At 46.7% G+C, this 9,851-nt stretch overlaps 1 protein-coding gene across 7 annotated transcripts in view; it reads right to left on the reverse strand.

Annotated features, from left to right (window-relative positions):
- Positions 1-5,154, reverse strand: part of snx21 (sorting nexin family member 21) — a 74,262-nt gene extending 69,108 nt beyond the window's left edge. For 6 of the 7 annotated variants that reach the window (XM_086005239.1, XM_086005244.1, XM_086005243.1 and 3 more), the window contains exon 1: positions 828-1,455. The gene's annotated coding sequence lies outside the window, so the exon portion shown is untranslated. The other variant, XM_086005242.1, reaches the window with a different exon arrangement.
- Between the last annotated feature and the right edge of the window lie 4,697 nt (positions 5,155-9,851).

A 9,851-nucleotide genomic window follows, 5' to 3' on the forward strand; every position in this document is an offset into this window, starting at 1 on the left:
TTTTAAGTAGGTTCACAGACTCCCAGGCCGCTTGCCTTCTCTGCGGCCTGGAGGAGTCCGTGTTCCACGTCTATGTAGAGTGTGAGAGGTTGCAACCATTCTTTCATTATTTGAAGGGGCTGCACTTCAGTCCCACGCTCCTGATCTTTGGTCACCCGGTGTGAGGGGAGCAGGCAGGTCGGCGGACCTCCTCGTAGGACTGTTCCTGGGCCTGGCCAAAAAATCCATCAACTGGTCCAGGCAGCGGGCGGTCGAGGGGGTCATTCGGCCCGACTGCCTGCCTCTCTTCCACGGCCACATTCGCGCCCGGGTGGCCCTGGAGATGGAGCACGAGGTGTTCACTGGCACGCTTGGGGTCTTCCGCGACCGGTGGGCGCCGTGGGGACTGGAGTGCGTCATCACCCCCAGCAACCAAATTTTAATTTAAGTTAAGTTTAATTAATGTTTTAAGTTTAGCTACAGTTTATTTGGTTTTGTGTCCACACAAAAGAGTACACTGCAATGCTTTTGTAATAAAGGCCAACATACCAGCTCCTCTCTCCAACCCAAAACACATTCTCATGAAGACATTGCATCTTTAACTTTCTTGATGATGAATATATAAATAATTAATCTTAAAGCAGTGGCTGGTTTTATTTACACATTATTATCTATATGACAGGTTGCCCAACATCCTACAAAGAGTGAGGCCCTCGAGCAGTGAGCTATTTAAGGAGCCTGAGCACTGCGGAACGGAGTCAAAACGACCACAGGGACCACGCATCCACAAATACCACCGCCGCTGGTTGTCAATGGCGTCTCTCAGGCTGCCCTTTCATTGTACAAACCTCGAAACCAGCCGACGGTTCAATCCCAGCTCCGGCAGACTCCGATCCCTCGGGACTCCCAGTGCCTTGGACCCTCAGAGCGTGGGAAACAATCCCGTTCACTCGCCAGAAAGTTAAGAGAAGTTGCAGTCGTTTGAGTAACTTTTTGACTCGTTTTACAGCCGCGAGCAGACACGGCAGGGAGTCGCCCCGTGGACTTTAGGCTGCTGCGCGGCTCCCAGCGTTGCGCCGCTCCCTGGCTCCGCCGATCCCGCTGCGCCGCTTGGTTGGGTGTTTCCGGGTGCGGCGGCTCTGTGGCCGGGCTGCGGGTTCCCGACTCTTGTCTGTGGCCGAGGCTTCCTCCTCCTCCGCCGAGCACTGACACCAACTGGCCCAAGGCAGGAATGGGACTGAAATCAAATGGGGGAGCAAGAGAAGGGAATAGGTTGGGAGAAGCAGAGAATCCGAAGGAGATGGTGAGGAAAACCAGGCGCATGAGGGAAAGCCAAGCGGAAAACAGAATTTAACAAGTAAAGGAGAAATTTACATAAAGAGAATCAAAGCAGGGCAGTAACTGGAATCAAACAGTGAAGGGAATCGGGGCGAAACACAAGCATTGAACAGGGCAAGTTCATTAACAGCAACATCAAAAACTCGTTACCTATAGCTCCAATGTGAAGAAATAGTTTAAATAAAACATCCCACTGCTCCGCCCTTCACCGTGTGTTCGCTGTCAGAGACAGATCAGCCAGGGTTATTGTGAAAACGCAGCGCACACAAGCTCCAGATTGTTGACAACTGGGATTATTAATGGTCAAATGCATTTATACAAACACGGATCAATGGACGTGGGATGTGCCTCTGAGCTCTACTCTTTACCATTGACACGTATGCAGGATGTTCTTTGGTGGGGGGGGTAGAGGAGTGGGTTTGCCAGACCATTCAAAACTACTAAAAAAAAGCCTTGTTTTTCAAATAAGAATCTTACAGTAATGTTCAAATAGAATCTGTAAAACTTTCATGAATCTAACAATTCGAATAAAGCAAACAAACAGAAACGAAACCATTTTTGCCAGACTAAAACGCTGAAGCACAAAGTCCAAGCGCTGGATGTGTGTCACTAATCTGTCAATAACTTTGCCACTGTGCACTGCAACATCCTGGTGAACATTTAGAAGTGTAATCCCAATGAATCGGGTTTCGTTGGTCAAAATGCGAAACTATGCAGCTCTGCAAGAACATTCTTTGTTTCTATGTTCTTTTGAAAGAAAAAGTGGACTTTGGTCTGGTCTTATTTAGAATACTGTGTCCAGTTTTGGTCTCCTCACATGGTGGGTGATATTGAGGCTTTGGAAAGGGTGCAGAGGAGGAGCCATTAGACTAATTCCCAGTCTGAAGCATCTCAGTTAGCAAGGTAGGCTAAAAGAGCTGGGCTTCTACACTTTAGAGAAATGTGGGGTGATCTGATCGACATTTATAAACTGATGAAAGGAATAGATTGTGTTCAAATTGACAGTTTGTTCTGATCAAATAGGTTAGGAAGAGCCAGGGGTCACAATTTTAAGTTGTGTAAGGTCAGATCTAGGTTAGATGTCAGGAAGTGGTTCTTTTCCCAGAGAATAGTGAACCTCTCTGGAACAGGCTGCCATCTTGTGCGATGGATGCTGATTTGCTGAATTCCTTCGAGCGAGAGCTGGACCTGTTTCTGGCTGGGGCGGAGATCACCTCTTACAGAAGCTAGGTACTGCATAACATCAATCGGGGCCAAAGTGGTCTCCTGGACTACTGTGGATCGCCTATGGAGGTCAGAGAGGGATTTCCTAGATTTTTTTTTTACCAAATTGGTCTGATGATCACATGGTTTCGAGTGAAGTGGGGATTGTATATGGAATCATAGAAATTTACAGCTCGGCCCATCATGTTTGTGCCGGCCGAAGAAGAGCTATCCCAGCTTAATCCCATCTTCCAGCTCTTGGTCTATAGCCCTGTAGATTACAGCACTTCAAATGTATATCCACGTACTGTTTAAATGTGATGAGTGTTTCTGCCTCTACCACCATTTCAGGCAGTGAGTTCCAGACACCCACCACCCTCTGGGTGAAAAAAGTTCTCCTCAACTCCCCTCTAATCCTTCTACCAATCACTTTAAATCTATGTCCCTTAGTTATTGACCTCTCTGCTAGGGGAAATAGGTCCTCCCTATCCACTTTATCTTTGCCACTCATAATTTTATACACCTCAATCAAGTCTCCCCTCAGCCTCATCTGTTCCAAAGAAAACAACCCCAGCCTGTCCAATCTTTCCTCATCGCTACAATTCTCCAATCCTGGAAACATCCTCGTAAATCTCCTCTGTACCCTCTCTAGTGCAATCACATCTTTCCTGTAATGTAGTGACCAGAACTGCACGCAGTGCTCTAGCTGTGGCCAAACTAGTGTTTTGTACAATTCAAACATAACCTCCCTGCTCTTATATTCTATGCCTTGGCTAATATAGGAAAGTATCCCGTATGCCTTCTTAACCACCTTATCTACCTGTCCTGCTACCTTCAGGGATCTGTGGACATGCCCTCCAAGGTCCCTCTGTTCGTCTACACTTCTCAGTATCCTACCATTTATTGTGTATTCCCTTTCCTTGTTAGCCCTCCCCAAATGCATCACCTCACACTTCTCCGGATTGAATTCCATTTGCCACTTTTCTGCCCACCTGACCAGTCCATTGATATCTTCCTGCAGTCTACAGCTTTTTTCCTCATTATCAACCACATGGCCAATTTTTTTTAACATCTGCAAACTTCTTAATCATGGCCCCTGCATTGAAATCTAAATCATTGATATATACCACAAAAAGCAAGGGACTAAGCCCTGCAGAACCCCACTGGAAACAGCCTTTCAGTTACAAAAACAACGGTCGACCATTTCCCTTTGCATCCTGCCACTGAGCCAATTTTGGACCCAACTTGCCTCTTTCCCTTGGATCCCATGGGCTTTTACTTTTCTGACCAGTCTGCCACGTGGGACTTGTCAAAAGCTTTGCTAAAACCCATGTAGACTACATCAAATGAGCTACCCTCATCGACCCTCCTTGTTACCTCTTCAAAAAATTCAATCAAGTTAGTCAGACACGACCATTCCTTAACAAATCCATGCTGACTGTCCTTGATTAATCCATGCCTTTCTAAATGACGATTAATACAGTCCCTCAGAATTTTTTCCAATAGTTTGCCCACCACCGAGGTTAGGCTGACTGGCCTGTAATTACCTGGTCTATACCTTTCTCCCTTTTTAAACAACGGTATAACGTTAGCAGTCCTCCAGTTCCCTGGCACCACACCTCCTTCTTAACTACAATGTCTGCATCGTCCCTCTCTTTTGTGAAGACAAACGGAAGGTATTCAATAAGAACCATACCCACGTCTTCCATCTCAACACACGGGTTACCTTTTTGGTCTCTAATAGGCCCTACTCTTTCTTTAGTTATCCTCTTGCTCTTTATGTATTTATAAAACATCTTTGCATATGTAGTGATGGACAAGGCATCACAATTGTGTGGAACAGGCTGGATGGACCAGAGGGTCTTTTTTAGTTGTCATTGTTCGTATGTTCTTAAAAAAAACATAGAAATTTCAGGGGGTGTTTGAACACCCTCCCACTGTTCACCTATATGTGTGTATGAATAATCTCTATATGTAAGAAATAACTTATATTTATATAGCACCTTTCTCAGGATATCCCAAAGCACTTTACAACCAATTAAGTACTTTTGAAGCGCAGTCACTGTTATAATATAGGACGTGCTGCAGCCAATTTGCACGAGCAATGTCCTACAGACAGAAATGAAATAAATAGCCAGAGCATCTGTTTTAGGTGTTGGTTGAGGGGTAAATGTTGGCCAGGGCACCAATTTACCCTTGCTCTTCTTCGAATTGTGCTCTGGGCTCTTTTACGTCCAGCTGAGAGGGTAGACAGAGCCTCGGTTTAAGAGCTCAACATAAAGACAGCGCCTCTGACTTCCTCAGTACTGATTATGTCAAGTTTCTGAAGTGAGGTTTGAACCCACAACCTTCTGCCTCGGAGGCAAGAGTGCTACCTTTGAGACAAGTTTATGACTTATATTTCTGACGAAAGGTCCTCGACCCGAAACGTTAACTCTGTTCCTCTCTCCTCGATGCTGCCTGACCTGCTGAGTGTTTCCAGCATTTCTGTTGTTATTTATGACTAATAGTGCACTGTTTGACGGATAGGTAGTGTTAGCTCTTTCATTGTTGCTGACAGAATTTCCTCCCATTTCTTTGCCATTGTGGTATGGCTGAAGGAATGTTGCATTTCCTCAGTGGGATTGGCAGCAACAATTTTTTACTTTCCTTTTCTCCTCCCTTGTCATGGAGGCACTGCCTCCTGTTAGTGTGCAGTTACCTTGACACCTGCAGCCCTACATTACCACACCCAAGTACACATTCTTTATGTTTAAACACTTTGGCCTGGAGTTTCTGCTAGGTTGCACTAGTATTTTTCAGCGCAATTTGCCAGAAATCGGCCAAACTAACGCAGAAATTTAAGTGCAAATTACTTTCAGCGCAAATCAAGTTTCCGCGATCTTTTGCACTAGTTTAAAAAAACATGGCAGTAGAAGCTGGTCCGGCCCTCAAAACTGGCCGCGCCCCCAGGTCGAATTAATCACCATTGCGCGGTTCTACCAATTGCGCCCATTTGCGGGTCTTCGAGGCCCACTTGTGGCCATTTAATTTATGAAGAGACTGACTACTGTACTTCAATGTAACTGGCAAATGGTTCCCTATAGTTTTTTTAAAAGTCATTTTCAATGATTTAAAATTGGGTTACTCACAGGTGGTGGACTAGACACTCTGATTAAAAATGCGTGGCCTAGAAATTCGGTATAGCCGCGTTTGGGGCGCTAGTCCTGGCGATGCGCAAAGTTTAGCGCCAGGCGCAATTTAGCGCCACCTAGCGCGATATTGGGTTGCAGCGCCCCTAAAGGCGATTGCGGCGCTAAATCAGGCACTGCACGCTACTCTTAAGGCGCTAACCCGGCGGCGCAACCCAATTTCGCGGCGGCGGGGCGCAGCGAGGTTGCTGTCAATAATCACTTTCCCTGAGACACAGTGGCGCTGGCCAGCTCTTAAAGGGGCAGGTCAATTGGCATCACCAGACACACTCACTGCCTTGTAGGCCTTCAAAGCGGTGGGAGCCTACCTGTGGCGCACCAGCCTAGCAAGACATGGAAAGGGTGAGGCAGAGGGCGGAACGCCTCACTGATGGGGGCATTGGATGCTTTGGTTGGCGTAGTGGAATCAAGGCCAAGGAAGATGGTCGGAATGTGATTTATGTTTTGGACAGTCTCCCGGGTGTGAGAGCTAGTTATGTGTCAGTGTATTAGTTTTGCTTTCTGTTGCCATAGCTTTCTCATGTTTGAAGGAACCACATTTTGTGTAATGAAACACTTTCTTCATTTACAATGGCCATGCCTGCTATTTACATGCATCTTGCCCTTCACAGGCTTGGGGGTATCAGACCGGTTCCATTCCTGTTCTTGGAATGGCAGCAAGCATTCCGTGAGAGGGGCCTAGAAGCTACTTCTGATCAGCCTCTGACGCGCAGCCTGAGAAGAGCCGCTCGCGTAGAAGTTCAGGCCAGCAGCCATCTTCTCAGCCGCCGACAGAGATGTCCTGCACCTTATCTGAGGCTGCAGATCTGGCTGAAGCAGCTGGCACAGCTCAGTCACCACCTCCTTTCTAAATCGCAGCCTTCTGACACACTGCTCCTCCGGCATGTTCATGTAGGAAAACTGCTGTCGGATAACCCTGCCAGCGTAAGGTCTGCTGTGGCGACGTCTGTTGGCCCTCCTCCATCTGGCCATGCCCGTCCTCCTCTCCCTGCGTCTCAGTGCCCTTTCCAGATGATTCAGCAGCAGGACGTTCCCCTCCAATGCAGCCCCCATAATAAGTGCCCACAGGAAGGTTCCCTGTTGTCAAGGCTCACCAACAGCAAGGTGATGGTCAGAAGGCTGAAGATCGTCTGCCTGCGCTGGCTCAGTGGTCAAATGGCTCTCAGTGTGCAGCTCAGCAACTCTTTGTAGCTCTCGAGGAAGTTGTGATCCAAAAATGGCTGTCGCTTTTAAACCACACCAGTCCCCTTTAAATAACGCTCCTCCAGTCCAAGAGCGACTTGGTAAGGCCCAGGTAAGCTGTCACTATTAGTGCCAGGTGCTACGGAGGGGGGCGCCACTGAATTTCCGGTCCGGGGCACCCAAAAGGCGTTGCACACTCAAATGACGTCATAATCAGCCTGCACCCATGAGTGGGCGCTAAGATTTAGCGCCGGCGCTAAATGCATGCTCAATATGGGGCGAGGCGCTAGGCGCTTTGCGCCCGCCCGGAAATTGGCTAACGCCCCACTTCTCGGCCTCTTTAGGCGTTAATCGGTGGCGCTATCAACCAAATTTCTCCCCCCTTATCTTTTGTAATAAACCCATTTTCAGCTGCATTCATAAAACTGCACCAAATTACCACTCTTTTTTTTGCAAATTCTTTTTTAAAAATGAAGTTCTAAAACGCTGCTCGATTGCGTTAGTTCATGGCAGATTTTGCATTCTGCGATAGGCAAATGCGTTTGAGTGGAAACTTGAGAGGAAAAAATACGCTTCTCAAAGCTAGCACAATTTTGAGCGCAATTTGTTCCCGGACAGAGCAAGCACTGAGTGCAAGTCAGCAGAGAGAGAGTGCTGTGAGTTTGGGTAAGTGTGAGAGTTCGTTAATTGTTATTTCTCTTTAAATCATTCTTGATAAGATTACTTAAGCAGTTTAAGTAAAGGGGAAAAGTTAAATATTTGGGATTCTGTTGGTTTAAGAAGAGTAAAACAAGGTAACACTGCAGTAGGAGTAAATTGGCACAGCAGGCAGTGGAAACCAGTTCTCTAACCAATCAGCAGGGGTGACTCATTTGTCTGTAAACAAACAAACAGTATAAAAAGACCAGTGCTAGTGTGAGCAAGCACTGAGTGCGAGTCAGCAGAGAGTGCTGTGAGTTTGGGGAAGTGTGAGTTAGGGTAAGTGGGGTGTTAGGTGCTCTTTTCAAACTTTAACTCTGTGGGTTGTAGTTAATAAGGCCTTTCTGGTGCAGAGTGACTGTTGGTAAACCATTTAACTGGTGTAATTAGAGGGATTGATTTAATTTAAATCCAATTAATTAAAGGGGATACTAGCATCTATAATCGGGCAGAGGGTGTCCATAACTAACAATAAAAAATGTAATTAATTACATAGAATGGAGCAGGTGCTGTGTTACTGTTGCGAGATGTGGGAGCCGGTGGACCCCATTGAGGCTCACAGTGATTACATCTGTGACAAGTGTCTGCTGCTACAGGAACTCCAGCTCTGTGTTGATGAGCTGGAGTCTGAGCTTCAGACACTGCGACACATCAGGGAGGGGGAGAAGTACCTGGACTCTGTGTTTCAGGAGGTGGTCACAACTATGAAGTTAATTAATTCAGATGTAGCCCATGGTCAGGGACAGGACAGTGTGACTACGAGTGAGGCAGGTACGGGGATCCAGGAGGTAGTGTTGGAGGAGCCGCAGCCCTTGCTCTTGTCCAACAGGTTCAAGGTTCTTACTCCCTGTGGGGACGGGAGCAGGGACTGCAGGGAGGATGAGCAACCTGGCCACAGCACCGTGGAACGGGGGGCCATTCAAGAGGGGGGAGTAAATAGAAATGTTGTAGTGGTAGGGGATAGTATTATTAGGGGGATAGATAGAGTTCTCTGCAGCCGAGAGCGAGAGTCCCGAAGGCTGTGTTGCCTACCCGGTGCCAGGATTAAGGACATCTCCTCTGGGCTGGAAAGAAACTTGCAGTGGGAGGAGGTGGATCCAGTTGTCGTGGTCCATGTTGGTACAAACGACATAGCTAGGACTAGGAAGCCGGTTCTGTTAAAGGAGTATGAGCAGCTAGGGGTCAAATTAAAAAATAGAACCTCAAGGGTAATAATCTCTGGATTATTACCTGAGCCACGAGCGAATTTGGCTAGGTCAAATAAAATTAGAGAGTTAAATGCGTGGCTCAAAGACTGGTGTGGGAGAAGTGGGTTTTGCTTCCTGGGACACTGGCACCAGTACTGGGGCAGGAGGGAGCTGTTCCGTTGGGACGGGCTTCACTTGGCCAGTGCTGGGACTAGAGTCCTGGCGAATCATATAACTAGGGCTGTAGAGAGGGCTTTAAACTAACTAGTTGGGGGGCGGTTCCTAGAGAGCAAATAATAAAAATGACAACAGAGAAGGTCATAGACTTAGGTAGCAGTGGGGAAATTAAAAACCAGAGCGTGTCAGGAAGGGGCAGAAGGTATGGAGTAAAAGGTAAAGTAATAAAAAGGGCAAAAGCAGGAACTAAGTGTCACAAAACATATTTGAAAGTTCTCTATCTGAATGCACGAAGCATTCGTAACAAAATAGACGAGTTAATGGCACAAATAATTACATATGGGTATGATCTTGTGGCCATTACAGAAACATGGCTACAGGGTGACAATGCCTGGGAATTAAACATACCAGGTTATTTAATGATCAGGAAGGACAGGCAGGAAGGAAGGGGAGGTGGGGTGGCTATGTTAATAAAGGAAGGAATCGCTGTAATACAGAGAAATGATACTGGGTCAAAAGATCAGGATAATGAAACAGTTTGGGTGGAGATAAGGAATAATAAGGGGAAAAAAACACTAGTGGGCGTAGTCTATAGGCCTCCGAACAGTTGCAACTCTGTTGGACAGAGTATCAATCAGGAAATAGTTGAGGCTTGTAATAAGGGAACATCTATAATTATGGGGGATTTTAATTATCACATTAATTGGACAAATCAAATTGGGCAGGGCTGCTTTGAGGATGAGTTCATTGTGTGTATTAGGGATGGGTTTCTTGAGCAGTATGTAACTGAACCGACCAGGGGGCAAGCAACCTTAGATCTGGTCCTGTGTAATGAGACAGGATTAATTTAAAATGTCCTAGTAAAGGATCCCCTTGGAATGAGTGACCATAACAT

Source organism: Somniosus microcephalus, chromosome 13 (genome assembly GCF_052327205.1).
Source record: "Somniosus microcephalus isolate GS21.2 chromosome 13, FLI_Smic_1.0, whole genome shotgun sequence".
NCBI lineage: Eukaryota > Metazoa > Chordata > Chondrichthyes > Squaliformes > Somniosidae > Somniosus > Somniosus microcephalus.